At 38.6% G+C, this 6,887-nt stretch overlaps 1 pseudogene; it reads right to left on the bottom strand.

Moving 5' to 3' along the window:
- LOC118342312 overlaps positions 1-6,887 on the bottom strand; it is an 88,649-nt pseudogene that overhangs the window by 35,129 nt on the left and 46,633 nt on the right.

Genomic DNA, 6,887 nt, shown 5'->3' with positions numbered 1-6,887 from the left:
TTTGATAAAAACTACAGTGACCAGCTGTTTTAGGAAATTACTAAGCCTTTTTTTTTTTTTTTTTAATTAAACTACATATTTGTGACTCTTTTTCAAAGAGTTACCTCACCCGTAGCAGAGTTCTGATGTATTTTTTGTCTTAGCCTTTTGACCAAAATGTATTTGTTTTAGTCACTTTTTAGTCAACTGAACTAAAAACATCATGCATTTTTCATTTAATGTCTAATTTTAAGGTTAGTGGTAAATGCCTTGTTTATCTGTTTATAGCAATCTATACAGAAGAAACTCTGCAGTAAGCGCTGGCTGTTCGAACAGAGCTGCCCATTTACTGTTCATACTCACTTGACATTATTAAAAGCAACTTTTGCTCTCGGCTGCAGAGCAGTGATATCCTTTTAATGCTGGACTCAGTCCCATGTTCACTGAAATATAGTTCTCTGTCTGGGTTTAGCCTGAGACAAGCAGCTAAAACATTTTATTACACTGAAGTGATGTTCCTCAGCGAACATTTAGGGGAAGATTTAGACAGGAACTTTAGTCGGTCTGTGGATGAATTTAATCCCGAAATCACTGTAATTGTTTCTTTCTAAGAACTGGTTAGGTTAGCCAACATTACTGGCAGAAATGTTACTAAAATGCTGCTTATTAGTGCAAGCAGCTAAATAAGAGATACTTTTGGCCATGTTTTACAAATCTGGGACAGACGCATCCATGGTTTTAATGCATGAAAATAGGACTGCATGATATGGTAGAAACCTCACATTGCGGTTATTTTGACAGATATTAGGTAATTATGATATGATTCACGATTAGTGTGGGAATGATCATATTAACATCATAGATATAATTTTCACGGATAAAACTGTTAAAATCATGATGATGTGACATTTGTTGTGGTCTGTACCAAACAAACATAAATTTCTACATCTGTAGAAAAACATTTGTAGGCCAGGGCATCTCTGCAGCACTACAGTACTTGGTCACACATTTTACCTTTATCAAAAAGTTGCAGCATCTGCAATTTGCATATTTCAGTAATTAGCTTATTTGTCCGTCTTGACAATAAAAGCAGATTTGTAATTAACGTGCTTTTATACTACATTTCTTCATAGTTTTCTTTTTCTAAGCTATTGTTGGTCATCAAAAAGCATTTTTCATCATAGTTTTTATTAATGAAATTAATACTGCTTCTGTAGGAACCGATGTACTTTAGTGTTTCAGTAAGTACTGAAAGACAGACTAACATATTGTTGGTTTTGGTCTTTCTATGGGATTTGTTAACCTTAATAAAAAATATAGCACACCTGCTTTATCCTTTAATTGTATACTGTATGTATTTATAAAAAAGTATAGGCTCATCATTTATCTTCAGACCACCTTCAGTTCTCTCTGCTGCTGTCACCCATTATTTTGTCAACGCGCTGTAGGTGAACAAGCCTTAAACATGTCATTGTTGTCGGACAACAGCGGGAAAAGCTGACAGCCTGCTGGGACAATGGTGACATTGTTCAAAGCTCTGGGTGAAGAAGCGGGGGGCTGTGCTGCATGCCTGCAGGGCACTACTCACCTTGGGTGGTTTGAAGGGGTAGTCTGGTGTGAAGGCGATGTCCAGGAAAAACACTCCTCCCTCGTACACGGAGCCTGGAGGGCCCAGGATGGTCGACCTCCACTCATAGATGTTGTCTCCTTTAGGACCGGCACTGCATTTATGAAAACAAAGAGCAGAAGGAAGAAAAGGGGAGAAATTTAATCTACCAGCAGGCGTTTAGAGAGGAAAAGACGCTCTAATCGTGTAACTCAATTCTCTCTGCAGCAGCAAGGGAGTGAATAAATAAAGTGAGTGATTATTAGCTGTTAAATCAGCCGCACAATGCTGCCAATTGAAGTCCTTATGCATTAGAAGATTATGCTACATGGCTACAGTGTATATAACAAAGACTGCATCTGTAAGCCAGAGAAAATGTGATCAATGTCATGTGTATGGATGATCTGTCTGGGATGTGCAGGCAAGCATGAAACACACACAAACCAACCCACACACAAACACACACACTCTCACAAACAGGAAGGTGTTGAGCAGCAGCAGCGGCTCAGTTTCCTCACTGTTCATCAGTGCTTCACCGCTGGGCAGCTGGCTGCTGCCGAGCTCCTTTGTTGCCTTGATTTTTTGCCACACACTCAAATGTACAAACTCACACGCAAAAACACACACAGCTGTGAGAAGAGAGGCACTATTCCAATTCCATTTTCTATTGGAATTAGGCCAGATGCCCCTGTCAGTTTCTTATATTACTTTTACTTTCATCATTTACACACACAGAGAGAAAGCCAGGGAGAGAGAGAGAGAAAGCCACAGAGTGAGAGTGAGCGAGAGCACGTGTGAGGCACATAAATGTAAGATGAGAGTGTGAGTGGAGTTGTTCATGTGAAACAGCAGCCTGTTGTAAAGCATCAGGCCTCTGCAGACCTATTTCTTGTCAGCGTGTGTTTGGACACAGAGAGGAATTATGGGAGCGGGCCGGGGGAAAGGATGCCGACATGTTCTCCCGGATGGATAAAAATAGTCCGGGAGAGCGATAGTTTGATGGGGCCGACGGGGGACAAGAGGGCCAATAAATCGCTCTGCTCGGCATGAGGAGATGGCCTGGTGTGACTCGGTGGAGAAATCTATGTTTGTGTGTCAAATAGTTTTTTTTCAAATGCCAATGGTACCACAATATGGTGCAGATATTGATCTTTTATTATTATAGCAGCTCTGTTCATGCTGGCACTAAACCTGAGTACTAAAAACATTCACGTTTATTAAACAAGCTTGATAACAAGATTTTCTGGATTTTCACTTATTTAATCAGCTTCTGCTTGTTCAAACATCTGCTGCCAAACTTCTAACAAACACAAATGCCCCGCTTACATTACTCCAATTTTAGCTTCATTACACTGGCTCTCAGTTTGTTTTAGAATTGATTTTAAAATGTGTTTAATATAATCAATAAGGCATCACATGGCAAAGCCTCAGAGTAAGTTGCTGAAGTGTACAGACCATGGTATCCTTTACAATGTATCGGGTCTTCGACACCTTCTACTTATACTGAACTAAAATCAAAAAGGAACAAATGTTTTAAACATCACACTGCGATTGCTGTTTTGCATGATAAATACAATTGTCACTCCTACTTTATTGTTTGTTTATGGTTTTATCTTTACTGTGTGCCTAGCTATCAGTATTCATTATTCCCTCTTTGTTTGTTAAGCATTTTATAAACTTCTTTTTTTGAACAGTGCTATATGAATAAAAAATATTATTATTATTATTATTATAAAAAGAGGCTTCATTAATAATAAGAAAGTGTCTTACAATGGACTACCAGATCTTTTAAAAGACTAAAACACACAGCTTTTATTAAAATGATTATTGCTTTTTTAATTTCCTCTATAATGTTTAATGTACCCACCAAGTCAAGTTGGTTACACAAGCCTGGTTTATTTTAATGAATATCAGCATATAAGAGCAACTGTTGGTAAACTCAATCCACAAACTACCACTGTGTGCCTTGAAAACCCTGTTATTAGTCAAATCCTATTGCGAGGTAGACATTTAAAATCACCCTCTAGGCCTCTTAAGGTTGGCGAACCACAGATTTTTCTCTCCACTAAGTTCCCACAGTTCAGTCTGCAGCATCTGGAAATGTTTAAAGGTCTGCCAGCACAATCTCTTTTTTCTGTTCCTGCAGCCTGGTACAATCCACTCTAACAGGACAGATCTGGGATCCAGTAGAAGGATCTATATTTCTACGACCTGCCTAGGCCTGTTTTGTGATGGGGGACACAGACCTGCAAGATTAACCATTGTGTGTGCTCTCTTATTTATCCAAGGCAACTGGGCCGTCTTTATGTTTAATAGCTGGGGTATTATATTTTATTTAGAACCTGGGATCTGCTTCAAATATACCAAAACTCGAGCTGAAGGAAAAAGAGTGCTGTTCATAATGAAGGCTGAATGACGATGGATGATGATGGACCCGGCTATTTCCCACGGTGTCATTTTCCACACTGTAAGCCATTAATAATGAGCCTGGAGCACTAGGAGCACTAAGAGCACAGAGCCAGAGGAGCACTATAATTAAGATGAGGCTGTTTCAGTATCCTTTAGCTCCCTTGCAACTGTGAACTCTTTATACTGTCTGGAACTGACCACTGGAAAATAAAATGTAGAGGCCACAACTGACCACATTAATGACAAAAGGTAGATTGTCCCTTCTGCATTGATGTTTATTTTAAAAACCCTACTGAGGAAAAGGCTAAATAAAAAATCTATCAACATTTCATAAATAGCCAGAAGCATTCTGAGCATGCTCTACTTCATCACACACAAAGAAGGAAACATTAAAATTGTGCTTGCAGTAATAGTCAGATGCATCTCTTGATTGAAATCAGTTTACTATTTTCTGCACGTATAGTTAAAACCTTCACTATATCCTGACAGTAGTGCATGAGACAGATAATCTGTGAATTAGTGCTCCTAATGGTATTTGCAAGAATCCACTGGGCCTGAATGAAAACAACCAATCAGATCCAAGAAAGATAGTTGATTGTTGAGCTCATTCCCATGTCATAATATCGATGCTGGGGAATGAAACTCCAACAATCAACTACCTTCAATGCTTCAACTCAAAGTGTCTTTGCATCTTTCTCGGCTCTGATTGGTTGTTTTCATTCAGGCCCAGTGGATTCTTGCAAATGCCAGGATATAGTGAAAGTTTCAGAAAATATGAAAAATATAATAAAAATTAACTACTGCAGCTTTAATGCCCTGAGAACTCAACTGACAAGTTTATTTTCCAACGCTCCTATTCATAAGGGTTCCTCTTAAAAATGTTGGCATTAAAAAAGGTCACTTGCTAATATATGGTTATCTGATTTGAGGGGTGAGTAAATCCGTGCAAATAGTTTGTACAAAGTTCAACTTTGATTTGGTGACACAAATTTTCACCCATGACTATTTTGGCAGTGCTTACTTTCGATGGAACAGAGAGTCCAAATCAGAACACGCTATTGTAGTTTATTAGCTGTGTTGCACCATCCACGTTTATTTAACCTCCTCTGCCAGATTATAGACTGGTCCACAAGAAAGGTATGGATTGTAGACTATAAGGCAGGAGTCAATAATACAAATACATGTCTTGACTAAATCATCAGAACTTATTGTCCAGTTACTGACTGAACAACTAGCTAACTGGAATTTAGCGGAATTTTGGAGTGCCATGGTGACAGACTATTGCTTTTTTGTTTCCACCTGGCTAGTGTGTTAGCCAGGATGTTCAGGTGAACTTTGCTTTGACACTTTTTACAGTTTTTGACTGGGGTTTTAGACTACATCCTAAAGTTTTTTTTTGCAGTCAAATTTCAATCTGTTCATAATGCAGCTTAGTTGCACATCTCTACTGCTGGATAACCACAATCCAGAAAACAATACAATGCTCAAGATGAATGAAATACAGGTATTAAACAGTACAGTCATGACATGTTTTTGTAGACCAAAACAGACAATAACCGCAATCAAGAATCTTGGGATTTGATTAAATTAAGAAATCTAACTTAGTGAAGGAATGTGACATGTGATATACACACACACATTTAGTTTATTAAATTCTTCACAAATGAACATAATTCAACTGCAAATGTATTGATATGAATACAAAGCACCTTCTACAGCAGAACCTTCTGCAACTGACAACTGAGATATTTACAGGTTTAATTTATCACAACGTTTTAGGCTAATGTGAACCACAGACCTTATTTTATGCATTTAACTGAAAAGGCTTTTCAGTTGCTTTTTTCAGGGAAAAGCATCAGAAACCTGGAAAAGGAAACCCTAATAGAATATAATGGACTAAATACTTCAGGGTTTGAGTGCTACAAACTGTGCTGGCCTTCAGTTGCTGGCATTTGTGTGGTGATGGAATCCTTAAAATACAATTTCCTATTAGCTGTGCAGCATTATTCAATATACTGTCTGTCTAATTAAAGATTAAATAAACAGTATAAGAATTGGACAGAGATTTATTAATTAATCAGGTTTTGCTCAAAGTATTAAAACCCTGGTTAAAACAAAGATGTTATCATTGGTCAGAAACAAATTCAGGCAAATTCAGACTAATGGACTATCGAGTTTTATATATTTAGACTGAAGGGATGTCATGGCCTTCTGAAAGGATTTAATACTGAGAGGAACATATACATAACTGCTTGTGGCTGCACATTTTTATCAGAGAGTTGTTCCAGAAACTCAAGCATACAGTAGATCTTATATACATATTGTGCTACTTTTGAAATTCAATATTATCTTTCTCTCTCTATTGACGCCTTTATAGCACTGCTTGGAACACCGACCCCACCATCTCAGACGATCTTTCACCCGTTCCTCCCTCACACCTCTTCTGTAGCTCTTCCTGAAAACTATTTTTACTCAGGCAGCGCACACACGCACTTACTCGTGGAAACATAAAATACAGGAACTTTGACTGGTGGCTACAGAGGTTTGAGACTGCTGCGTTGCTTTGCCCAGGGCCACAGGGAAGAGCGCAGCTAACAGAAAAACTTGGAGCAGCTCTGCAGTCTTGCCTCAGCACAGAAATGCTGAATGTGACTAATGTTTAAACTGAGTTGGTGTTTGTCAGTTGTGGCTGAGATAGTAGCCATAATCTCCTGTGACAGCTTGTTAGGACATCACAGAGAAACAGCAGAATACTAAGTCACCTAGGGTTGTGAATATGTCAGACTGCCTTTTTAAACCTCTATTTAGCAAGGAAACGTCTACTGAGCTCTTTCACAGCAACTCCCTGCTGCTCATTCAGACAGACACAATCACAGCCTTGTACAGCAGCAGC

This window comes from Morone saxatilis, unplaced genomic scaffold (genome assembly GCF_004916995.1).
Source record: "Morone saxatilis isolate NCDOM2014 unplaced genomic scaffold, NCSU_SB_2.0 Contig9, whole genome shotgun sequence".
NCBI classification, from domain to species: Eukaryota; Metazoa; Chordata; class Actinopteri; family Moronidae; genus Morone; species Morone saxatilis.
This window is presented reverse-complemented; position numbering and strand designations above follow the sequence as displayed.